Here is a 27,122-nt window from a genome sequence, read left to right as displayed (position 1 = left end):
TTAGTCTTTAAGTTTAAAACTCTGCAGTTAAAATATACAAAAACTAGTTAATAGCAAAAGCAGTATTTTAAGTGAATGTGTTTGTGTTTCACTAGGCTGGCATGTAAAGTAGAAGGTGCCATGACAACAAGATATAGTTAAAAGCCAAAGCATTAAGCTTGACAGCAGATATTAGAGGAGGAAAAACAATCTCAGAAGTAAGAACCTAACTGAACTAAATACCCCTGTACGTAGAGGTTGTTTTCCTAGGATTTTTTGTCTGCGACTAAGTTAAGTAGAATGGCTTCTTGCTTCAGTCATTTCTAAAGTATCTTTTCTCAAGTATTCTGCTCCTGGAATCTAGCTGTTAGGTGACCCTAAATGCTCAAGTTGTCAGTTTTCCCAAGAATTGGGGCTATATTGTGTTTCACTCTCAAAGTTCATTTTGCCCAACACCATTCAGGCTTGTTGTACCTTGGGAATGCATTATTTAAAAACATAAAAGAATTGTAGGCCCTGTATAGTGGCCAAATATGGGGAGGATTTCCTGATGTGGGTCTGAAAAGGCTTTGAGACAGCTCTAGCCTCTTTCAGTATGTTGCAATTTCTATAGTTCCCACTGGTCTGCCCTCTGACAAGAAACTTCAGGGGAATGATGTACATTCTAGTGCAATGAGGTTGGGTTGTTATCCCAAAAGAATTACGAGAATCAGACATCACTACACAAGCTGATTAAATGGTCCTGAGTAGCTGCAGGTAGTAAGCACTAGCACTTTGTGTGTGCATTTGTTTGCTTTAGTGAAAACAGATGCTGAAAACTACATGGAGAGCCTTTGATTTTTTTTTAAGCTACATAAGTAGCATTTAAATGAATGTCTACCTATGTTTGTATTCTGTTGTCAAACTTCCTTTGATGGAAACTTAACTAGTGTGGAAACTTAACGAAACTTTAGTGCAGTTCTAACTGGGCTTAGAATGCTTTAAAGCAATCTTAAAGCAATCTTCCCTCAAGCTAACAGATACCTTGTTCTGAAACTCATTTGCTCCAAATCACTTGTATGTTTGAGTAGTACAGACATTCAGACAGTGACATCGAAGGACAAATGGTCTATTTACATTTCTGTTGCCATAAATGTTCACCAAATTCTAAAGGGCTGTTCTGTATACTTAAAATACCGATAGCCTCTTATAGGTTGCAGTTGAAAATATTCAGTTGCTTACTGAATCTGCTCTTAGCTGAAGTAATGGTTTGTCTGGGTCACTGATGATTACAGTGTTTTGTGTCTGGACTGTAGCTCTTGAAACAGTGAATAAACAGCAAAATTGTGTGCTTTAACTTATTGGTTACATGTATCCTTTCCAGGTCCAGAAGTGGTTATGATTATAGTTATTGAAAACATGGAAAACACTTAATCATCAAATTAGTAGATGGATTTCTATGTAACATGAATTTTAATTGTATTTTAAGCATTGTAATTGGTCTTAAGTAACACAGGAGCAGCTAGCTGGTCTGCACAAGAATTGTGGGGGAAAGTTGACAGATACAAAAGTGTGTAATAATCCTTAAAATGCCAGAATAAGACATTAAAGATTTTTTCCATCTAACTCTACTATTTAAGTAAGGCTTCAGAGTTTCAGTATTCCCCTTGGAGTGGCTTTTGACAAAGATTTGAGGGCTTTGCCTTTATTCAACACATCTCAAATATTCAAAAAAATGAAAACACAAAAAATATTTTTAGCCACAAACTGAAGTTCTCGCGTTTAAATCTTGTAAGTCTCCATTGAATATTGGCAAGGGATAAATTCCTGGATGTGCCTTAGGAGTTGGGAATGGCAGAGGAAGGAAAGGTCAAGTGTTTAATTAAAAATAACCAGTGGATCTAATGAGGCAAGCTATCCTCTCTTTTTTTTTTGTAGGTTTGCAGTACTACATAATCTATTCTCAAGATTGTAATCCAAGTAAATGGAGAGGCAGTTTAGGAACTCCTTAAATGACTTTTTTTTTTTTAATTGACAGTACACAAGTGTGGGATTAGACATGTTCACCTCCATTAAGGTATATGAGCTCACAATTCGGAGATGACTTGCTCAATTTCCAGTGCTGCCTCTAAAAATAGCAACCATCCTTTAAGATAATTTCTTCGCATAGCAAAAACAGGACCAATCCTGTGCTTGGAAGTGTTATAATGACAAGATGTTTGGGAGGCACCGCTGATTGCTTATTAACTGGGAGGCAAGATGGAAAATACTGTTTGTTTTGCAGAGCCGATGTGACTGGTCTGTTGCCTATTTGTGCTTTCTTTTGGACCAATTAATATGACAAAATCGTGTTTGTGCATGCATGGTGATGCTCTGCAAGGGGAGAAAAGATCAGATTACCAGAACAAGCTGTGCTTGTGCCTGTAGCAGATGTGTCTAGATAGGGAAGAAAAGAATGACTTTTTTTCTGAATAGGAAAATGTACAGGGGGTTCCTGCTCGCAATGTCCAATAAGGATTTGCAATCAGTGCACCTTGAATTGCAAGGAATTCAGTCTTCAACAAAATTATCTCCTTTCCCTATTGTATTGGTCTAACAGTTCCCAACTGGGTTTAATTTGACCTGTTTGTTTCTGCTGATCTGAGTTGTGCACCTGCTAACCCTAGGTCAGTGCAAATTATACCTAAATTGACTAAGAACTCAGCTTTTGTGAGCCCAAGAGTTTCTGGGCAAGAAACTCCCTTTTAGTACTTAGTGTTGTTGCTGTTTTGCTTTTAACTGAGGCTGAGAGTTGTGGGTAGATGCTGGCATGGTTTGCCACCTTCTTGCCTTGTAAAAATGACTCCTGGAAACCTGGCACAGACTTCCTTGTGTAATCTTCCTTCTGACATGCTCTGGCTTGGGCTTGCATAGTTTGTGGGTGGAGAGCGATTTAGAGTGCTGATGGGGTCTGAACCATTGTGGATGGAATGGTTGAATTGAGTGGAAGTCATGGTCCAGCATTGTGCATTGGAAAGGAGGGAGACCATACTTGCAAAAGTTGGGCAGAAGAGGAAGAAATTAGGGTTGGGGGGGGGGAAAAAAGATTGATTTTTGTCAGGGATTTTTTCACTGGTTTCTCTATCTCCCTTCTTCTCCCTCACCTTAAGCAGGAAGAAAAGTCATGGTAGAGCCTGTACCACACGTAGTAAAACCCTGTGCTGGGGATATGTCAGCTTTGTTGCCAAGAAGTGCATCTGCTCTGTCCATCCCATCTCTTCTGGGTGTAGGTAGTGAGACGGGCAAGTAAGTGGACTGGGAAACAAAGATTTTGCTGTGCACTGTTCTATTCTTCTTCAGGCAGAACTTCTGTCAATCTGAGTAACTGTTTTTTTCCATCTCTGTCCTGACAGATTATCTACCCTGTGAGATATGAGATCTTTTTTGTCTCTATTCCCAAAACAAGTGTCCATACCTTCCTTGGAGCAAGCACCTCCAATACAGCCTTGATTCTCTTCCCATTCCTCTCTCACTTTATATGTTTTTGGTTACAGCTGTCATCTCCTGATTGTATTTCTATTGCTCTTAAATGTTAATTTTTTTGATGTTTGACAATCCCTTCCCTCCTCTCAGGTGAGGGTTGAGTTTTAAAAAGATGGTCCCTCTTGAAGGGGATTAAAGGTGCTCCTTGATTGCCAGATTGGTGTCTCCATAACATTCAAGGCCTCAGCTAGGCTAGGGAGGTGGAGAAGCCTTCTTGGGAAGGAAGCCAACTGCCTCCCACATTGGATGAAGCATCACTGAACCAGGCCCTTCCCTTCAAGCTTATTTAGTAAAGGAGTTGAGTCGCTGAATTAGGAAGCCTAAGATTCTGCTGTTGAGGTGTTACATGTAATTTAGTTCAGTCTCCTCCAGAAATTAAGTTAACCTTACTGATCCTGACCTCAATCAACAGGAAACGCGCATCTTTAGTGTTCGCGTCTTCTGTGTTTGCTTATTGGGGCAGTGACAGTAAAGGTTAGAACTTCCTTGTCTTGCATCTCTGGTGTGACTGTTGGTTACTTAACCTCTCTGAGGATAAGCATATATTGCAAGAGTACCGAGAGGATTGATTGGTGTTTGCACAGCATTTTAAAGTTATAAAATGGGATGTGTTAAGAGCAGCGTCATTGACAGGATCTGTTTGCAGGTCTGGCTGATCACCAGCAGTTGCATTAGGTCTTGTTAGGGGGCTCTGCAAGAAACAGAATTCAAAGACTTCTCTTTTTGTATTATTCAAATTCGTATAAGCTAGGAGAATTTAAAACACATGCATAAGCATACATATACCTATTGTTCAAGACAGTCCTTCGAAGGAGTTGTGTACCCTAATACCCAGATTGAGTTTCTGGTGAATTTATGTGGATATTCACATGTTGGGATTTGTATAGAGGAAGATGTATAACTAGATCCAAAATATGGGACTGGGAGAGGGTATCACTCAAGACAGGGAATGGGTGCAGGATGCCTTTCTACATTCAACTTTTGATAGGTTTTCTGCAACAGTAAGCAAGTCTGACGTTGCCTGCCTTGAGGAAGACAAATTTTCAGTTGTCTCAGATTTGGGCAACTTCAGTCTATATTTCAGGTGTCTCTTGCTTATTACTGAAGTATAGGGCACACAGCTTTTGAAGGTGTCTTAGACTGATGTATTATCTCCAAAACTTTTTCATGAACGAGATAAACCTGTGGCAAACTAGTAAGTAAGCAAAAAGGGAAAAAGAGATACCAGCTAGAGAAAAAGGTCCGTTCTCATCAGTTTCACATTTACTGGTTAATTGCTTTTGAAGACAAAACTCAGATCAGTTGCTAGTGATGTTACTAAAAGAACTAGCAAGGAGAGAGCAAACTTATGAAAAAAAGGTTTGTAACTTAAGGCCATAATATATATTCCCACTTTCTGGGCTGTTATAAACTTAGCATGTAGCATGATACTCATCCAGTGTGTTTGAGGCCTATAGGAAACAAATGTTACATAATGGTGCATGAACCTATTTCATTATGATTATCTCTTAAATGTAGCACTTAAATTTAATAATCACTTTACTGGCTAAACCTGTAATGGAATAATTTGTTCTCTACATGCAAGCTGAAGTTTGGTTATGTGTTCTGACCTTGTTCTCTGTGACAATGTTACGGCTGCTGTGATTCATTTCCATCAGAAAAGGGAAAATGTTATTTCTCTGATCTCTCTGGTTGTTCTGGGACCCAAGCCTAATAATTATCATTTCTACTCAACCCTATTTTAGTACTTCTGACAGGTGACTTGAAAGACCTAAGGACTCTGGGCTGTTTGTGGGATCTGTTATCAACAGAGGAACTGAAAGAATAATGTCATAGATAAATATTTGCAGATAAGCTTAAGAACTAAAAATCTTCTGATGTGTGTTTGGAATTTTGCTAGTGCATCAGGCTAATGTTAAATGTTGGGGTTTGACTGCTTAATTCTGTTTTATAGAAGCAACAGTGAACTTCTCGGGGAGACCGTACTTAAATAAGGGTATGTGTTTACGCAGTGTGTTGACTTTGTTCAAGAGAGGAAGTAGAATTTTCAAGAAGCTATGGATAGCATTCATGTTGTGGTGAAGTTTTGGATGCTAAATAGTTTTTGACTACTTTTAAGAGCGGAAAGCCCAGTTCAGAGTTTCAAAGGCTCAAAGATGATCTGATTAGAGGTAATAAATGACGGGCTCCAAAGTCATCTAATTCTTTCTACTGATCTCAGTATGAAAGAGGAGAGATTAACAAGAGGGGGATACTGATACTCTTTCATGCAGCTAGCACATACCTCTACCCGAAATGAAAATGGGATAGATTTAAGAAGACAATTGACTACATAAACAAGTGCTTGGAGACTAATAAAGACTGGTATTATCTTTTTCACTTTTTCTAGTATAATAATCCTGGTCATAAAACTTGCTCTCGTATTGACTGGCATTTGTCTTCTTGTATTCTATGATTTTATGCAAATCTTAACCATGAAATAAACAATCTTTTCAAAGCTGAACTACAGCAAGTTTTGTTCACCGATTAGCCTTTGGATTGTGGTTAGGAAGTTTATTAGGCAAAGCTGACAGACAACAGGAGGTAATAACAAGGAGGTAAATAGCAATACATAAATCAATTTAAAAAAAAATCCAATTTGGGAGGGAATACAGTGAAGTCTTTAGAATATATAGAACAGAAGGTAGAGAGGATTAGTTATGCAAATATAGAAGGACTCATACTCTTTATAAACAGTTGTCATTTGGGATTTAGCTGTGCAGTTGCTGTTCAAGTCTTTTGCTGCTTTTGCTGTAGTTCCTGAAAACAGACCATTGAGCATAGCCAGTTTAAAAGAAAAATTCAGTAAGGCACTTATGCAAAATGGAAAGGGAACCTGTGATGAGGACTATTTTAAGACATTTTGGTTAAGCCTCTGTTGAAGACCATCTTTCACTTAAACACTGTTTAGATTGGCCTGAATTCTTGTGCACTTTCAATACAGAAAACACTATGACCCTGAGGAGCAATTCTGAAGGCCTAAGTAAAGGGAGAGCTGAGGGAGGAACTAAAGAAATAAGACAAGAAATTATGTAAAAACTTAATCCAGATAGTTCTACTTTATTGGTATTGCAGTAAAGTAGAGGGAGCATACTCAGAATACACTTGAGTTAGCACTTCTGTCTTAAATTGCTGTTTTTAATACAAAGTGCAAATAAGCAGTTAATGCTTTTGACTTTAGATTTTGTCTTGGCACTTTGCCTGTTGTCCTGCTACTGTCCGCTAAATAGTATTAGTAGGGCAGAACAGTTGCATTTAATATCACAGCTTCTGCACATTGCTTCAGTATTTCAAGAGCTGGTACTTGTAATCAGCGATTGAACCATCTTTGCAATTAATTCTAGTGGCATGTGATAGCAAGCATAAATTGCTCATAAAAATTGTGCAAGATTTTTGAGCTTTGCATTACTTTCTTCCAGTAAAGTAGGAATGACAGCTTTATTTGTCAGACATTGAGAAATTAATACATCTCAACATTTAAAAGTTCTAAAAAGAAAGTGAGTTCCTGAGTATAGCTTGAGCATACTTTCCCTATGTATTCGTGTTTTTTTTCCTGCTCTCCAAAAACAATGGGTTTCTGCATATTTTTTTTTACCAATAATGTGTTTTTAATGATTTTTGTTTGTAACAAAATGTGATAAAAAGCATTGTCATCTCTAAACCCAACATAAGTAAACTGGATTAGTTGCTCACACTTGTGCATTGCCTTATAAATGTGTTACATTGCTTTACTTGGGATCATTTTTAGGGTGTGTTTTTGGTTCTTTGTTTGTTTTGTTTCTGATATTTAATGGCTCAAGGAAATAGAAGTAGGGAGGGGAAAAAAGGCGAAGAATTGATTGAAATCTGGTTATCCTCTAAAGCCCTTTGTGTCAAGAAATGAGCAATATACCTGCAGTAGAGAGAGGCCATCTTCACCTCTGACTGTGATCAGCACTGTTGCCCTTTTCACGGTATTACTGAAGGCAGCATCATGGATTTGCACATCACTGCTCCCTCTGATGGAGGTGACTTGGTGAGCTAAGCTATGGAGTGTTCATCTTGCTGCTTTTTAATTGCTTCTGTGCTGTAAGTAGATGGTTAATACTCTGAAGACCTAAAACATTTTTTTTTTCTGGCTAGCCCTAAAAATAGTAACATATAGTTAAAAACTTAATGATTTTCAAAGTGAAATATTAAAATGTCAAGGTAATTCTTAGAGTAAATTGTTTTTTCATTCTTGTGGTTTCTCAAGTCATCCTTTATTAGAATAATGATACTTTAAATGTATTCATTAAATATTACAACATGAAAGATTATAACCTTTAATTTGAGGAGTTCTTACCTGCTGGGGGAACAAAACTAAATGATAGTCTAATGCTCTTTATCACTAATTCGTGTTACACTAAAATCAGGATGCCAGTGGGCTAAGCACAGATTATTGCACAGAGCTTTACTTCATCCTCAGTTGTTGTTTTGTTTTTGGTGAGATCAAATACCCTTAAAAATCATCTTTCTTCCCAAGCTGTTTCTTCTCAGATTCAGCAATCCATGCAGAGAGTGTACTGCAGAACACGTTCTAAAGGAGTGCCCTGCTCTTGTCTGGTAGGTCTCATTCGAGCCATAGGGCATGGAGGGGTGGAGGGACTGGATTTCATAAATTAGTCTAACTTGATTGCAAGATCATAACACCAGGTGCTATTTTTAGTCTCACTCAAAGGAAAGCAGGTGTTTACTATCTTCCCAGTTTCCAAACTATGCATTGTCAAACCATATGTTTGCGTGCACTGAAATGAATCTCATGTACAAAGCCAAAATGCGTAAGCAAATTTACAAGGGTATTTTTCAGTGGCTATTACAATAGTAATAAGTCGGAATTAACATATGTCACAGTCCCAAACTGATACAGAAAGGAGGACCATGTGAAAACACTTCTGAAAATAATGAAATATCCTTAAAAATCCTGATGGAGTGCAGAATTAGACTCCTTATGAAGAATATAACTTTGTATATTTTTCCATTGCAAGTGGATAAATGTTTTTGTCTGTTCTGTTTCTGATCTTATGATAAAGGCTTTACCTATGTGCATCTCTGCAAAAGCAGAGGCCAACAAACTGAACAAAAGGGTAAAACTTGGATTACTTCTCTGGTAAAGAGCGGTGTAAGTGCTTTGTCAGGTGACTCATCTAAGGTTTCTCACAACATAGTTTTTCAAACTTCAGTGGAACATATTTAGTTCATCATGTTGAAGAAATGAGGGTAACACGAGATGAAGGAAGGGTCTGCTTTTCTCATCCACAGTCTGGGGACAAAGAAGGCAGCAAAAGTGAATGAAAAGCATGATGAAATTTTGTCTGGCTGTCCTAAAAGCCATAAACAAATTCTGATTTCAAATCAGCTAAATGTGCCAGAATAGTCCTTATCTATCCAATGTTACACTGAGAGTCTCAAACAACGTATTAAACAGACAGTACTCAATCCAAAGCTATCTTTTTTTATACATAAAAATGTCCAGGTTTAAAATACATTAAAATATGACCAAGTTTTATGTCTTTGGGAAGTGAATGTTAACAAATATTCAGGGAATTCATGGACTTGCCTTGGAAATTCCTGAGATGTTACACTTTGAAGCATAGAATGAGTGTTTAAAATAGTTTTATGGCTTTCTGAGACTCATGGATTGGACTCTTGATGATTAGGGTATTTGGTTTCAAAGGCCAAGTAATAATTCTCAGACACTTTTATGCACCACAGCTATTCTTCATGTTGTCATTTCAGCATGTAGCAGTGTACTCTGAGTCATTTGTTGGAATTTGGGAAGATGGTATAAATCACTGACAGAGATAGAAGCAAGCTCTGTTGCCATTATGAAAGGGGATCAAGAAGACTTTTAAAATGCTCTTTTACATATTCCACTGTAGCGTACATGCTAATTGTAACACAGTAGGAATACAACAGTCAACTGACGTCTCTATCAAAACTTTGTCAAGCATCTTAGAAAATATAAATAAGATTATTTTTAAAATCATCATAATCCAAAAGTTTTTACTGAGTTGTTAACTACTCCTTTTTAACCTTGTAGCTTTGATATTAACTTCCAGCATTTGAAGATGGTCTGGGCAGAGGGGAAGGTGTTGGAGTTGGTGCTCCTCACTCATTTTGTCTTTCCTTTGATTTTTTCAGAAGCAAAGCTCCTGTGAGTCTATAAATACTTCAAACCAAAAGGATGTATGTTATTAACTACTTATGAATATAGATGATGCTAGAATATCTCCTCCAATTCTGGCTACTAAGCAAGTCAGATTCTTCACCCTTACATATTAACATTTGACCTTGCAGAAGTGTTTTGATGAAAGGACCACCAGGATTCATTTTCTGGGACAACAGCAAGTTACTAAGCTTAGGCAATGAAGATACTTGGCTGTTCCACGGTTGAACTTGGCATGCCCTAACTCAGATGTGTTTGTATCTTTCAATTATCTCACCTACTTGTAATAAGGTGTCAATGTTTTTAATTGCCTGTTATCTCACAAAAATCTCTCCCAAAAACTTATGCCTCTCAGATGTCTGAGGGGCCTCTTCCTGGTAAACTTGCACTTTGGGCAGTCCAGGCTTTCTTCTAATAAGCAGGAACATTTGGTTGTTACTGTTAAAACCAACATTAAGCGCTGAAAAAATGTCAAGAATCTCTGATTGTGTTGCGATTGTTACCAGGAGAAAGCAAGATTTTTCATTGTTAAAAAATAAAATGCCCAAGACCATAGCATTTATTTAAAACTTCTTTACAGTTTTAAAAAGCCCTCTGGCTAAAAGCCAACTTCACCTTCTATTTTTTTTGTCATTACAGCAATGAGTTCTTTCTTTCTCCTGTTGATGTGTCTGTTCTCTATTGGTGTTCTTGGCAAAATAATGGGAGATGGAAGTATTCTTTATCTTCCTTGTAAATTAATCGTAATGTATGATTTGATGTTATTTTCATTCAAAATAATAAAACCCTGGAATAAAATGAGCTCTTTATGAGCTCTTTGTTGCATGTGTCATGGACATATCAAGGCTGTCACGCAATTCCTTTTCCACCCAAATACTTCATTTTTGTTCATCTTTGAAGGGGGTAGTGAGATTCCATCAATGGACACAATGCAGATGTTTTACAGGTGTTGGTGAGGAGATGAAATATTTAGTTGAAGGAACTGGAGATAATTCCTTAAGGACAATGTTTTATGTAATGTACTTGTGAATTTCAGCTTTAACGGAGAAATGGTTGAGGTGCTGGGTATTCCCTGCTCAGTAGCAATATAAAAGCGCTCTTTTCAACTCTCACAGTCAGATTTGGTGCTGAAGTTGGGAGATACCCCTACTTGATAATTCTCTGTTCACAAGGTGGTGAACATCTTGGTGCTATTTCTGCTTTTCTTGCTCTGACCCCACTAAGTGTTTGATATCAGACTATCACCAAGGTGAAAGGGTGGAGGTCCCTTTCGAGAAGAATCTTACCATGCTCCATCATCTATGCTTATTGTGTGAAGGTTAACTTTGGGGCTTGTTAAACTTTCCAAGTTTAATACTTTTCTCAAACTGGTACGGTTTCAAATGTGGGAAATAATTTTGTGTGTTTGCGTAAGAAGGACTAATTCTAGGGTTCATTTTCACTAAGTGCATGCAGAGCAAAACAATATTGTGCTAAACAGAGATAACAAACCTTGTTTTATATGATACATAATGTTGGAATCTGTGGTCTTGTAAGAGTACTAAAGCAGCTACATGGCAGAGACTTGAGGTTTGTCTTGTATCTGAATTCTGGCAGTAGAGTTCATTGGTAAGAATAGACATGCAATACCAAAATTGCATGCTATCCATCATTCAATCATTACCTCTGCTTTACTTATGCAGAAGTTGAGTATAAAGAGGAATCTACCCCATTAAAAGATCTTCTCAATCATTTGTGAATGTTTATTCCAGAGCTAAGATACACAATGGGCTTTTAACTGAGAACAGAATGATAAAATGAAGCACAGAAGCTTGTATCTTATTTGCAGTGCATCTCCTTTGCAGTTTTTTTTAAAGGGAAAAAAAAACTCCCTTTCTGAAGCATATGTAACTCATGAAATCTGAAAATTGCTTTGAAGCTTTGACCTTGTACAGAGCTGTACTGCATAATTGGCTTTTTCAAGAAACCTCTGCATCATATGCTTTCTTATAGTCTGTTATAAGTGATTTAATAGGACATGTCATTTTTAATTACTTTGGAAGAACATTCATAAGTCTGAAAATGCAAGTCATGTCCTCTTGGCATTACAGTTTCTAAAAGCATTTTTATGTAACCTGCAGAAACAAGTACAGTATTTTTTTTATCCTCTAAGTGCATGATAGTTTTACATTTTTGTGATCTGCAGGATGAGTTCGGTACATGATTCAAGATAAATTAGTCTTAACTGAGCTCTCTGAAAGAAATTGCTGCCAGTTTCTCAGCTTGGATGGTCTAAAATTAGCTCATCCAGCTCTACAATACATCACTGTCTTAGGAGGGCTCTAGTTCTCTCCACCCTCTTAATATCATCTAATGCAATATAATCTCTAACTAACGAGATGGGGAAAATGCCATGTCATTGTAAGCACCCTGTCCATACCACAGCTGCATCTGATTCCAGTGGCAATCTGTAGCAAATAATTGATCTTTTTTTTCCTTGATCTTGAGTTCTTAGCAAATCATTAGAATTTAAAAATGGCACAAGAACCTCTTTATAGGAAAAAGTGGTTTCCTTTGGAAAAAAACATCATTTGCAATTGAATCTGCTGTCTATTGTAACTGATGTTAGCTACCTTTGATTCTTACTCATTATTTTCTTTGCTGGGTCTGTGCTCTGTCCCTTTGCAATGAAAGAATACTTTGGATGCACTTGCTAAAGGAGAATTTGCTGTGCTGCTGTTCTAGCTGCAGCTTCCATGTGTTTGAACAGTTTTTATCCATTCTGGGTTTGTCAGCGATCCAGTCTGCATAATGCAGGCAGAAAATCCAGCAGAGTAGTAGTGCTAGGAGCTGACAATGGGCTTGTGGATTTAATGAGAATTGCAAAATACTGAAACATCCTGTTCCAGAAAAGAGGCTAACATAGGTGCGGTTTGGTAAAGCTCTGAAGTTTGGGGTGAGCAGTAGACTTGTCAAAGAAATGCAATGCCTGGGAAAGGTCTCAACCAACAAAGCTGGCTCTTGTTACTTGTAGGAAGCATGCCATCAGCCCCTTGGATTTGGTCTTCTGTCATCCACAACATTTCTATCAATGTGTGAAAGTTCTGAATACTTTCCAATACTTCCTGTGCGATGTATATGCTGCTACCCATGTAAGTGTGGCAGTTGGAGCATGCTTGTAACATGCAGTGAAGCTGGGTGACTTCCGTTGAAAATAATGGGGGCCCATTCTTCAGAAGAGGACTAGTTGAATGGAAGCTTGCTATGACAGACTGAAATAGCCCTTTTCCTGTAATGAAACTTCAACTTTATATCATAATTCAACTTTACATCATAATTTTCCCTTGCTATTTTTTTTTCCTGTATTCATAGGTAAGGTTAAAGCATTTCCTCTACAGCCAGGCAAGATGTGATAGATCTCTGTGTCCTTGCTCCAGCCCACCATCAACCTTCTCTACAATTACCTCAGTGGAACAATTCCTTTCCATTTCTGTGGGACATCAGAGCCTACCCAGCAAGGTACAGGTGTTACTTTTGCCCTTTCAGACTACACCTTGTTCAAAGCACTGCTTGTTCTAGCTTCTGCCTTTAGTTCCTGATATGTCCTGTTCAGCTGTCTGTTTTTCTGAATTTCTTGATAGAAAAAAAAAATTCTAGCTGAAATCAGATGTTATGATGTGTGTGTATAGGGGGGTGTAGGTAGGTAATCAGCTGTATCTATTATTGGTGCCTTAGAGAATTCAGAGAATGGTTTCTGGTTATAAAGTCAGGATCGGTCCTCTTGCTTCTACAGGGGAAAAATTTAAAAATAATTTTAAAAAATGCACTAGAAAAGCCACAGAAAACAAAACAAAGTGTCTTCTGGAGTTCATTTAGTGCAACTTCATTGAAGGTAGACACAACTATCCTGAAAATGATCATGTTTGATATCTGGCCAGTCTAGTCTTGACATCTGTTGATGAGAGAATTCATAACCTTCCTGTTCCAGTGCTTGAAAAACTCTACTTCTGCCACTGATTTTATTTATGTATTTAATATGAAAAAGTGGTTAGAAAAAGCTTCTCAGGAGAAAGAAGTGAGAATTTTGAAAACATAGGAAGTGTATGGCAGAACAGGAGAAAGGTTTGGAATTTCCCAGCTCTTTGGCAATTACTGCAAGGCACGGACCAGACATGCAAGAGCCACTTTATCCTACATGGAACAGGTATGTATAAATATAAAGCTGAAGGGGGTGAATTAGTGCCTGAACAGGAAAGTCAGAGTTGCTGGCTCTGTGCTGCTGCTGCTTGCTTTTCTGTAAGCCCTTGTACTTGTTACCCAAACCTGCTTATGACGAATGAAGTGCTGAGAGTCTTACCTCGATCAAGTGCTTTAACATCCCTTTGTTATGAACCTCATGTTAGGGAAGAAGCTAGTCTGTAAAAGCAGTGACATGGCTATAAAGGAAGCTGTGCTGTCATAGCCTTATGTTCCCCTTCCCAACACTAATAAAAAAAAAAATACCCAGGCTGTTATGTGTTGGTATAAGCTTTCGCTAATACTGCTTATTCTGCTGGACTAAATAAGAAGCTGCAAATACTGAATTGTAACCACTCTGAAGATGAGAGAAACTGGAAAGAAAGTTTTGATACAAGAATAAGAGTCAGATGACTCATTTCCATTTTAATGGGATTTTAGCTGCATTCTGAATATGCGTCAAGTTTAAATCCAGCACTTAAAAAGCTCATATAAGTAGCGTTGCATTTTCAGCAGAAGCATATGTTTTGTTTCCTAAGTTTTCCATCTGCTAAGGAGCTGGTAGTTGATTTGTGCGTGCAATGAGAATTGATTGTGTAATTGTTTATTTACATAGATTGCTGTGGGGTTTAGAAGCCTCACTAGTAGATCAGCCCCTCTGTAGTGTAAAGTTTGTTTACGGTTATGTCAAGATACATCAAATGGCAAAGAAAAGTAAAAATGTGTGGGAATCATGCTAATCAGAGATGTATTTGCATAAGCTGTAGTCACAGGCAACCTGTAGTCTTATCTGGTGCAAATACTTGAGCAAACACTTAGTTTTATATTCATTTTAGTTCAGGCTTACTATATCTCTCACAATCAAGTGATGAGAGAGAAAATAGGACAGCTATGAGTTTAACTGAAAAAATGAAAAAGCAATACTTATTTCTCCTCAGACCCCTTAAAATGTTGTCTCTTCTAATTAATAAAGAAAATGCTGTTTCATATAATGACTGAATTTTAAAACAGGTAGAATTGCCAGACAGATTTTCTGTTTAACAAAATAATTCCAATCTTGCTAAATTGTGGTTCCTGTATAATACGGAGACTCTATGATACTTCCATTTGCTTTGCAGTGGAGTCAATTGCCAAAGGCTCTTCTAATGTGTCTCTAGGGAATCGCCAAGTGATGCAGACAATTTCCACTACCTCATTTGTACCTCTGAGAGGAAAAACATAAAAGGACTACATTTAAGATATAAAAGGTAGACCAAATTGTTACAGCAATCACCCAGTATGGACTGCTGTTTCTGCTGTCTCTTTTTGTCATATTAAATTTTCATTTCTCTTCAACAACAACAAAAAGAAATACTGCATTGCTGATCTAGTTCTGTCCAGAAAAGCCTTACTTGTACACGTGTGCTCTAAGAGGTGCAAAATTTCAGCTACCAGTCTCTTTCTCTGAAAGTTCTTGTACTTCTTACCCAAACCTGTTTGGTGTGAAGGAAGCACTGAGTCTCGCATCAGCTGAGTGCTTTAGCATCCCTTTGTCATGAGCCTTGTGCTATAGAAGAAGCTTATCTGTGGAAGCAGAGGCTTGCCTATAAAGGAAGCTGTGCTGTTGTAGCTTTATGTTCCCATTCCTGATAGCTGTGTCAGTACACCAGTTAACAGGTGTCATTCATCTGTAGTGCCAAGGATCAGTCTGAATTAGCTCTCGTTGATGCTTGCCTCTGGTGACTGGGTGCCTTGGCGTGCAAACATTTGGAAGCACGCAGGAAGACTGAGGATGGCAAGGTGGCCTTCTCTGTCACTTGTGCCTGAATCCATACATGATGCCTACCTTCTGCTTAAGGTATCAAACCTGAAAACCAGGAGCTAGAGCACTGCCTCTCAAAGTCCCGTTTTCACTTCAAGAAGCTGTTGCTCTGATCCTTTGGTGAGACACACTCAGGAGCACAATGGAGCGGGTGGAGAAGAGTCTGTGTTATGGAGGATCTGATGCTTCCTACTGCGGTTTTCATTCCTAAGGAACCCAAGGCACTCAACAAATGTATGAACTTCTTTTAATTAACCATCAGAATTAAACAAAACTCCATCTCTTTTCTAAGGCTGTTGCCAAAGCAAACCAGGGCAGGAAGGCCTGCTTTCTCAAATGCTGCATTTGTCAGCAGTGTACCCTGTGGATTTCACTAAATCTTCCCAGGTAGAATTACTTCAGTTTGTAGATTATTTACAAAATTATCTGACCAGAATAAGGAATAGGCTGGGTTTTATGCTAGACATTAGGAATTGAGAAGTCTGTCTCCATTCTTCTTGTCCTGGCTAGCTCTGTAATGTTAGTCTTTTCATTTGTGTTTGAGAACCTGGAAAAAAGTGGGTTTTTTTTCCTCAATTCAGCTATAGTAATGAAGCCTGCTTAGGTGGCTGTCCCAGATCCTTGCTGAGTATGGAGTTCTTGACTAACATTTTAATGTAAGATGGGCAGGATGAGGCGAGTCACAGTTCTCATGGCCTAAGTGTCCTCAGTGAATCTTAGTAAGCTGCTACCCTTCTGTGGCTGAGAAATGACAATCTAATGTGAACCTAGGGAATGTTGAGGAGGAAAGAAATAAAGCAGTTTCTCAAACAGAAAAAATCTAGGGTGAATACTGGTAACTTTGCCTTAGGAGTAAAGTGGCATAAAGTGAAAGCTGGCTTGGAGTAGCATTTTAGAAGTTTTGTTCTGCCTTCCTAAGTAAATTAAGTACAAGGTGTTGTTAAAGTGTGGCTCTGTTTTGATGCACAGTTAGTGAGATCTGTTTTTAGTTGTTAGTAACTATTTTAACTGCTAGTTTTATTCATTACAGAGTCAGCCCAGTAGTTCAGCATGGCTTGTTAAGTCTGGCCAGTACAGCTGGTAGTGCATCGGGCCCTATTGAAAATTCTGCTGGACAAATTCTATGCTGTACTTTTATCGAGGCAGTTCTCTCTCCAGTTTACACTCTGTCCTCAGTAACAATGCTGCAACACCATCAGTCTTTGAAGGTATGTAAAGGTGTATTAGAGGGCAACAGAGTTGGCTCTGCCTCTGAAAGCTGCTTAAGGACTGTAGTGATGGGATGTGAGAAATTACAAAATACAAACTGAGTTCAGCAAGAGCTGTACTGCTGTTTATAAGGAAAGGTTATTAAATCATCTGTTTTCACTAAAAAGACTATGTAGAAGTGGAGTGCAAGTACAGGGCAGATCTTTTTCATTCTTCTGACATTTCTTTTTAGTAGTTGTTTATTTTAAAATGTACTGCACAAGCCTCTGCCGATGAATTTCATCTTCAGAGACACCATTGATTTAAGTATTTTCTCACAGAGAATGATGAAGGAACTACCTGTGTAGCAATAGGAAAAAAACAGGATCATTCTTCTTTCTTGTACACATGCTCTCATATAGCACACACTCATACACCCAGAGGTGTAATAATCTCTACTTTGTTGCCAGAGCCAGTGTGAGACTAGTGGTGGCCCCAGGCAGAGATTAAGGGGCAGGTGCATTGAATGACTCATTGCGTTATTTAACTTAGCTTTGTGGGGTCTCCGTGGGGCCCTAAGTAATTGTTATCTGACCCATCCCTCTGCTGGAGCCAGCATTAAATCCAGAATCAATAAAGCAAGTTACACCATAGCTTTGAATGAATAATGCAGTAGTTTTGCAGCACTGTGTAGCTATTGAAGACCAGCAGTTTATGATTCAGGGGATGAACAGATATTCATGCTGTGCGTGGTGTTCTCACGTGCTTGGCTGCATGCACGGCTGAAGTTCGTGTAAGTTATCTTCATGATGAGAGAGGTGCTGGGAAGGTTATTACTTTGCTGACTTATCCTCGGCTCTGGATGGATGGGTGTGACTCTGCTGGGATCCTGAAGCTACTGGGAGTCGCATTGTGCAACCTGTGGGATCACTGCGTATCAGAAACTGTTTTCATAGTGTTCAAACCAAGAACTCAGACTGAACAGTGCTGATTTCTCCAAGCATTAGCAAATGTGTTCTTTCTTGTGCTGAGCGCTCCTGATCTTTATTGTAGTAGCAATCTGAGACGTGCGGATGAAGATATGAGTTATAGTCGCAATTACAGACACTCCATTTCCCTGAAAAGTTTATGGAGAGAGAAAATTGCAGCATCATAGCAAGAAAATGGATATGCAGGAAATGAAGTGACTGCCCAAAAATTGTACTGAAGTTTGTGGCAGAGCATAAAATTAAAACACTGAGGTGGAACTAAGAAGATTTTAACTAGAGTGAAGTGAATATTTTTCAACTAAATTAGCAGTCAGTGAGAGATGCAAACTTCTCAAAATTTAAATGTTTTCTAGGAGCATACTGGCTATGTTGGAATTTGTATCAGAAAAGATTCTGGAGTCCAGGATGATTTTCTCTGTTTTTATTGTTATTATTTTGTGCTCAGAAACACACTGGCCCTTTGGTCAAGATTTCATCTAGGCTGTGTGAAGCACAGGTTCACATTTCTGTCCTTTTTCATTCAGACTGGGTGCTTGAATCTGAGTTTTCCTCAAGTTGGGCATCTTGGCCTTTTATTGTTTCCAGGCATTGACCTCATCAGCTTTCCTTTTTCAAGGAACAAACAAATATAAAAGAGCATGAATGGGTGAAAATCCTCCCTGTTTCACAGATCCTTTTTGTTAACAACTTCCACTCCTGTAAATGAAAGCTTCATTGCCCCTGCTGCTTGTCCTAGGAGAAAAATACTTATGCTTTGATGGCTAAAAATCGTCTGTAATTAAGGATAAACTTAATCATGGCCAGATTATTAAGCTCATTTGTTCTAGTGAGAAGATTTTCTTCTATATTTTTTTCCTCTCTCTGGTGTGCTGTGGCAATGTTGTTGTGTATTCTCATTATTGGTAATAATATGTAACAACACCTCATTCAAGACATGAGAAGAGAGCAGCGTGAAACCAGAAAAACACATCAAGCCAAATAGTGTTTAAGGCATTTACCTGGCCCTCTGTTTTCCTTCTGTGCCTTCTTGTGTGTTGCATTGGTTTTCTTTACTGGTTTGGTTTGGTTTTTAAGCACTGAGCGTGCCAGGGCTTGCATTTTGTCTCCCAAGTCCGTGCCTACCCCTGATACACAAATAACTGCCTGGCCTTCTCGGCTGGGGATTTTCCTGCTGCTAGTTCTCTCTTGAATCTCTTGGGTTACGTCCAGCTAGGGTGGACTAGGTGGTGCACTGATGGGAAAAAATACCTAAAATAATGATAGGTCACTGAACTCCCTCCATCTATGCTTTATCTTGCTTCTCCAGAGCTGTTTAGAAACCGTGGCCTTCTCTAATGACTAACATAAGAGGGGAAGAACCACTTTTCCCTGAGATGTTTCAGTCAAAAACAAACAAAAAAAAATGCATTTACACGAATTCTGCAAAATGGGAAATCTTAAGCTGTCAGACAACCTCATCCTCTAAAACTGATTACCTGAAGTATTCTTCTGAAGGTTTTTCTGTATGTTTCCCACTTACTAGATGACCAGTGGCCATGCTGCAAGTGTTTCTAGGTTCATAATTGTTTTGGATGAAAGTAAAACTGGCTGCAGGAAAAAGCAACTGGGGTGTTTGCCTGAGGTAGTGGTAAGCAATCAATTTTCTTGCTGAATGTTTTCTAGGTAGATTGGAGCTCGCTCTAATTGGAGCCAGGTAGTTCTGTGACAGAACCAAAGCTGATACCTCTACCCTCCAAGCCCACCTTCTTCATTTGGATTCAGTGTCACGCTGACCATAACTGTCTGGTTCCTTCCAGCTTGTCCTCAAAGGGCACAGAGACACGTAGCACTGCAAGGTTCCCCCCATCGGGGGGAGGAATTCCACCACCATCTTTCAGGGGCTCTCAGCTGCCTGAAAATATTCAAAAACACTTTAATTGCAGCACAAGTTAATGTACATCCAGCCCTCTGAGAATGCTACTTTAACAGCATCCCCATCCTCACAAGAACTTGAAAAGCTAAAATTTTTTTGGGCAGCTGCCAAATGCAGGTAATGAATGGTTGTTTAGTGCTTTGGAAATGTACAAAGTAAAGCAAATGCTAAACACCAGTTACATTCTGCTATGCAAGTCACAAAACTGCCTAGAGAACTGCCAGTGATAAATGTCCACAATTATAGTATATAAATACCAACAGGAATTATTTAGGGTGGAACAAGGCAGGGCCACCTAGGAGTAATTAGATAGACTTAAGGAGAGGAGAAAACTTCCGTGAGAGAGAACTTCTGAATCAGGCATATTTGATTAGAGAAATACTATCTATATAGGAAGAAATAACTCTTGGATAAGCCTGTGGTAGGTTAAATTTACTAACTCTAGAAAAGAAAGTATACGGAACCATTCTTAGAGCCATGGCATCCAAGGGCCAGGTTGTAAAGTGCTTCTCTTTGCTTGCAAAATTGGAAATGCAGGACATTGTTCATATTTTTGCTCTCTGCAGTGCTTGGTGTAAGTCACTTGAGCATCTGCAAGAAGTTTAGTGATGCATAAGATGGGGAACAGGTCAATATGTGTGAATAGGCTAACTGGTTTTCCAAGCCAGACTTTCTTCATGCTCAATAGCATCAAAGGTTTGTTAACAAGCAAGTACATTACACTGATTTCTTTCATTTGTCCTTCTTATTGCTTTATTAACAAATCCTGGATAACCTGTTATAGCATACTGATTTTACTGTAATTTTTCCTAGATTGGAAAAATTTGTGATAGTACCATTATAATAAATCAGCTAAGGACATTGAAAAATTGAAGGTTTTATCTCCCTCTGCACCTGGTGAATGGATGTACAGTATATGTACATCAGTAGTATGTGCTGTAGAAGAAATATAGCAGCATCTGAACAGAATGCATCCCTTATCTTCATGAGTTCCCTTAATTAGCTCGGTATAAAATTAAATTGTCTTCCCTGCAGGAAAAGTTTTCTGCTCATTATTCTTTATTTTCTAAATACTACTGAAGTCTTACTGTTTACATAAAATGTATGTTTGTTTGTTTTTTCTCCCTGAAGAGCCTTGAAGTGTTTAAACTTAATGTAGGATGAGAGAATGGTCAGTGAGTTAGGAGATTTTTCCTGGGGAGAGAAGAAAATTTTTCTGGTCTATGACAACACAAATTCTGTAGCATATTCGTAAGAAAGCAGAAAAGCTAGAGAAGAAGGTGAGGGAGGATTAAAAAGCAAAGTGAACAGAGGGATCACAATGAGAATGGAAAGGGAGAAGCAAGCTGATATATAAGGCCATAAAAGAAGGTGTAGGAGCTAAATTTGAAAGAGAGGGAGGCAGAAAGTCAGTGAGAAAAAAGCTGGACACCCCAACATACATTTTCCTTGACAAGACAATAAATTGGGTGCTGACAAATGGGTGGAAGAGAGGCTCTAAATCCTCAGCGCAGGACTACAGCAGGGAAGCAACCAAAGTTCTGAGGGTGTAGAACCACGGGCCCTGCAGAGGAGGGAGACAGGACTTTGGTTGAAATAGAGGCAGTCGTGTTAGCAATTCACTTGGCTGTCTTTTGTACAACTGCTCTACAGCCCCATTCTTTGAACGTGATTGACAATTACTGTGATTATTTGCTTTTTGTTCTTGTTGGTTTTAAAACTTTAATCAAAATTGCTTTCAATATAATCAATTTATAAAAGTTGAATTCTTAAGGATTTTTTTTCCCAGCACTTTTACAATCTGATCAATCTTCAATAATGAGAGCCAGCTGAAAAAAAAATATATGATTTTATAATCAGATGATGCAGTTTTATCAAAAATGAATCATCTTAAGTGAATACATTGATTTAGATTAAATTTGATGGGAAAATATCAAAATGAATAATTTTACCCTCTTTCTTTCTGGCTATATTGAAATCTTTCATATTGGCATTTTATTCTTTTCATTTTAACTTTTATGATATTTACATTATTTTTATATTCCTATACCATTGCATATAAGAGTTTCAATTATTCCAACTCGGTATGTTTTTTATTTGCGCTGAAAAATGTCAAAATGTTGGAATTTCCCATGGGATGAGAATTCCACTTTTTATTTACAATACAATATGGAAAGAAATAGTGTTCCAACGTAAGTCTGACCTTAGTATGTCTCAGCTCTGGAATGCCAGTCAATTTAATATATGCTTGAGGATTGTGTATTAAGCTTTCTGAATGATTTATGCCAATCATCTTTTCATTATTTCTTCTTCACTAATATTGGCAGTGGTAATTCCTTGTACATTAATGCATTTTTTTCTATCCGTCTAGATACAACTTACATGAAATAAACTACAAATAAGTCTCCTTGGAACATGCTTTTCAATTCTAAGAATTGTTCGTATATCTCATCTTCTTTGCTGAATTAGGCTCCAATGATGGACAATGTCTGATTTGAATAATATTTAGTATTATCTTCAGTACTTATTTTACAAAATGTTTTGCAGTGTTGGTGAGTTGCAGTCCTCGTGGAAATAATAACACTCCTTATGTGCTTGCTCATAAAATATGAACTGAAGGTGATCACTGAGATTGAGACCTGCTGTAAAACACCAGAATGGCAGATAAAAATGTTAGTAGGAGCTTATTTTTTTAATTAAGTACATAACCAATCTTTACGTAAGGAAAGATGGCTTCAGCTTGTATTGAAGAGGTAATTAACAAATTATCTGAAAGTTACACTACTCAAGTGGAGCTTCTGCAGGTAAAAGAAACTGAATGCATTCCATGTTTGCTCGTCAGAAATGTGCCCATATTAAAATTTATTGACTTAACACTTCAGTGATACTATAACAACAGACATCTTGACTTTGGGAGATAAACTGATGAGCTATGTAACTTTATAACAAACACAAACTTAATGTTTAAAATGTTTAAATTTTGCAGTCTAAGTTCTGGTAAAATTATCCTATTTTAAAGAACTAGATTTTGGTCTCTTCTCTCAATACATTGTTAAAGAGGTAGAAAACACCCTCACACTTTCTTATGCATCATTATTCCTGCTGGGTTTTCCTCTCTAACTGTTCTTCTCCTTACAGGATATACTTGGAAACAAACAGCAAAACAAATATAGCAGGCTTATAGAAAGCAGAGATGACAACCAAAACTTCTGTAATGTGTTATAGTATGCTGTCAAAATCTAGAGCAATACACAGAGGAAATTGCTTGATCAACAGAATCTGCTGGCGATCTGAAAAACAGGTAACTTCTAAATGATGGATTTAAGGGTCATTTGCTGATGCCTGCTGAGGGGCCTGTGCCTGGTGAAAGTTTACAGAGCATCTTGTACATCCTACTCCCCCAGAAATACTGAATGGAACCTGCTTGTAGGAACCCCAAGAGGTAAATGCCAATTAATGCATCTGAAGTTCTGTCAGACACTATGAAAAAAAAAGTCAGTGTAAGTCATTTTGTGGGTTTTGTTGTTGGTGGTGGTTCATTGGGTTGTTTTGCTGTTTCATCTAATGTAGTGTTAAAACCAGAAATGTCAAATTAATCTTTTTCTCCAATCTGAGTAAACTGAGCCTATCTCTATTTGCAGAGTAGCTTGCCTGCCTTCTGAGGAAGAAAAAAAAAGTTATTGCTCTGAAAAAAAAAAGTTTCAGGTGTCTTCTGCATACAGGTTTTGATTTTTATTTTTTATTTCATATGTTAAAACTGAGAAAACTCTCCCACTGAGCAAGGCCACCACAGGAGTTCCTTTTGCTTTGAACAGCTCCAATGTCCTTTCTCCTCCGTGCTGTTCACCACTGAGTGTCTGCTGGGATGAGCTGGTTCATAGACTTGGCTGGGTCAGGGTGAGTCTGTTCTCCCTTAGACGCCAATTTGTGAAAACCTGCTCCCAGAAATGTATTCACTAATTAAATACATTCTATATTTGTTTTTGTGCTCTCTGCCAGACTGATTTCATAGTAGAAATACTGCAGCAAACTGTTTTGGAAAAGGTTTTTTTGTCAGCTTTTAATATCTTGCTTAGTATTTATTTTTGTACTTACTTTTCTAAGCAGAAAATAATATATGTAATATATATTACATATATATGTTCAGTAATATATGTCGCTGCCTTTCAGCTGTAATATTCAAAAATATTTTCAAGAAACCAAAATAAAAAATACCATCATGCTTCAATGCAGGCACATTTACGTCTCTCAGGTCATTTGCCAAGCTCAACCATCCTTTATATGCCATGTCCTTTGTACAGATATCTGTACTGGAACTTGGGTTTCTAGAAGCCTGGTTGGTCTCTGTAAGTAGAGACTTGACTAATTATTTCATTGTTGTTTTCTTACTCAATAAGAGTTTAAACCCAGTTCCCTGCTGTCCTGTGTCCCTCCTAATCACAGCAAAGTAGTGTTGCCATTGTCATTGTAACGTTGCTGATAGCGGCAGCATTTTAAATGACAAAATCCCGAGCAATGCACAAAAGCAAAGCCCCTGCCGTCTGGAACGTTCTGTATTAACAGATAAATCTACGTTGGATATGTAATCAGCGAGACGGATTTTGCAAAGCAGTCATTTCTGGCCTTTACAGAAAGGATCTGGCTTGTAGGCCTGGCTGAATAAAAGGCAAGGCGGGGTGGGGTTGCAGAGAGATGGGAATAGACAAAACGGCAGGAATTGTGAGGCAGAGCATATGGATAAATGTAAGGAAAGATACCTTGTGTCTTTCATAGGGCAGAGACATAAAATCTGGATTTGCTGCTGAAGATGGGAGGAGGCGAGAAAAATGTGGCTGTGATTGTGGTTGAGCTGGTGTTCAGGCAGGGAGGGGAGGTGACTGCTTTTTGCAGGGTGGCTGCTCTGGGGTTGCTGGGGAAGTAGTCAAAAACAGTAACAGCCAAAGGACAGGCAAACATTTTAGCCACAAAAATCTTGAAGGAAAATTAGGTACTTTTTAGAAATGGTGGAGAAAATCAAAAGGAAGTGTATAATAGCAGCAGTGCAGCCATGCCAAAAGCACGAGTCAGAAATCTTGAGACTACACTGAGATTGTGAGCCAAGGTGACAGGATAAATGCTCTATTTTTCTTATGCAAGCTGCCAGAAATAGTAATTATGCTTAATTTATGGTTTTCATTTGAAGATATATTCCGTAGTTCTCAAAGGGCACTCCTGTATCCAAAAGCACATTCCAAATTCTCCTATCCCCTCCGGTGGAAATAGTTGTCCTCTTCTGTAGCTTAAGAAAACATGTTTGGGCTCCTCTAATATCTGTCTTTGGTACACAAGTTTAGCAAATGCACATTACTACGTTGGTTGTTTTCCCGTGAGGTGAGCTGTGATTGCAACACAGAGGATGAATGTCTTACATTGATAAGACAGATTTTCTGCAAGTCATCGTGAGGTAACGGGAAGTGTCTGTATCAGCGATCCTTGCTTGAGTTTTTGTGGTATTCAGTTGGGTTTTTTACAGCCTTGGACTAAAGTTCACAGGGAAGATGAATTTAAATGACTTTAGCTTTGTTAGATCTGCCATGATTTGCCAGTCACTCTGCCAAAATTTTCCACTTACAGTTCTGCGTGGCCTAAATTTAATTGACTAAATGTGAGAAGCATTATTATGGCTCTGTCATTGCAGCCACTCTTCATATGTTTCACTAGCTCGAATGAGCATTTGCTAGGGTTGTTTCTGACCCAGTTTACAATGATGTAAACCAGCAATGAATTCACAGAAAAGAAAACAGATGTAGCTGGTGAGAAAGCAGAACTGGGCTCAGTGCTGCTCCAGTAGCTCTTGTTTACAAGTGAGTGGGGGAGTGAAGCCTATTGTTGAAAAATAAATAAATTTCAAATATGCAGGAGCAGAGGTACATCATGTAAACTGTTCGGCTGATATAGCAGCATAATTCATATTTTGATTTCACTGGCTCTATTAAGATAAAACTGGAAGAAAGATAAATCTCGGTTTTACAGCTTAGTTTCATTATAATACCTAATCATTTCACCAGAAGCAAAGGTCTAAAGATCAAAATGGACAGAGATGTATTTAACGTACCAAGCTGCAAAAAATGGTAATGTTAGTTTGGTGTATTTGAAAGATTATAATTCCAGTAGTCTCATTTTAGTAAATTAATGTAAATTACTTTATGATGTCTGGATTTATCTGTGCATTGATTTATCAAGTATGTCTCATTTACGAAATTCCCCATACTGATAACAAACAATTATTACTTCAGGTAATTGATTTAAAACATGGTGTAGAGCAATGTCAGCTGATATGGTGCCAAGAGTTACAGTACACATTAATACAGACCAGAAGTTTACGTGCCTTATTCTTGCTGCACCAGATCAATATCTGGAGTAAGACAATGGCATCCACCAGGATTGTAACAGGAACTCATCTGGAATACGAGCACGCAGTACACTGCAGGCAGGACTGGGTTTTTTATTCATATGGTTTATCTCAGCAGCTGACTTTGAGAGAACGGAAGGCACTATGATCTTAGCAGGAGTGTGCAGGAAGAAGTTGAGACTGTGATCCTGCCTCTGTTAGAATTGGTTACAATGTGAAAGATTGGGTCTTTCTAATCTGGGACAAACTCAAAACTTCCTGGGAGCCTTCCTGTGAAATGCTAGTATGAGCTTGAAACGGGGAGTCTTGTAAGCATAGCCATTGGCAGTCTTTCTAGGCAGTATGATGGGAGGAAGTAAGAGGGACCAAGACGTCTTAAAATAAAACCCTGATCAGCTCAGAAATGTTCGCCTTCCTGTCAGCATCAGCAATCAAATGACTTTGGAGCCCTTAAAACAATTGCTTGGCCTGGAGACAGGAGCTGTGAATGTTGTTGTTAACCTAGCTAAGGAAAAATGAAGTGAAGTCACTGGAGAAAGGTGAGAACAAACATGGTACTTGTTAGCAGACAAGGGAATAATTGTCCTCTGCCCTCACCAAGGTAGTGATTTACTGCTGAGGAAGAGCGACAGTCATGGTATGACAGGCACGTTGCTTTACCAAATTAGATATTCAATATATATACATACATTATTAAATGAATCCCTAGAAGTAAAGTATCAAATTAAGGTTTGGAGTTTTCTTCCTTAATTACTTAATTCCTTCCTTAGTTACTTCAATAGCTTTTACCTGACTGAGATCAGTGAAAAGCTTAGTTGCTTTTATGGGATTGTTTCAACAAGGGTCATGAAAAGTCTCAAATTTTCTCCCAGAATTTGGGCTTCTTTGCATAGTGCATGCCTCATATCTTCCTACTGGGT

General features: G+C 38.2%; 1 long non-coding RNA gene across 1 annotated transcript; it reads left to right on the top strand.

Annotated features, from left to right (window-relative positions):
- Window positions 1-13,060: 13,060 nt before the first annotated feature.
- Window positions 13,061-23,406, top strand: LOC126913431 (uncharacterized). Its single transcript, XR_007708711.1, has 3 exons — window positions 13,061-13,204; window positions 22,359-22,483; window positions 22,950-23,406. It is a non-coding gene; the product is annotated as an uncharacterized LOC126913431 (long non-coding RNA).
- Window positions 23,407-27,122: the final 3,716 nt, after the last annotated feature.

Source organism: Cygnus atratus, chromosome 10 (assembly GCF_013377495.2).
Source record: "Cygnus atratus isolate AKBS03 ecotype Queensland, Australia chromosome 10, CAtr_DNAZoo_HiC_assembly, whole genome shotgun sequence".
In the NCBI taxonomy this organism is placed as follows: Eukaryota; Metazoa; Chordata; class Aves; order Anseriformes; family Anatidae; genus Cygnus; species Cygnus atratus.
Note: the sequence above shows the minus strand (reverse complement) of the source record. Positions and strands in the feature narration are given on the sequence as shown.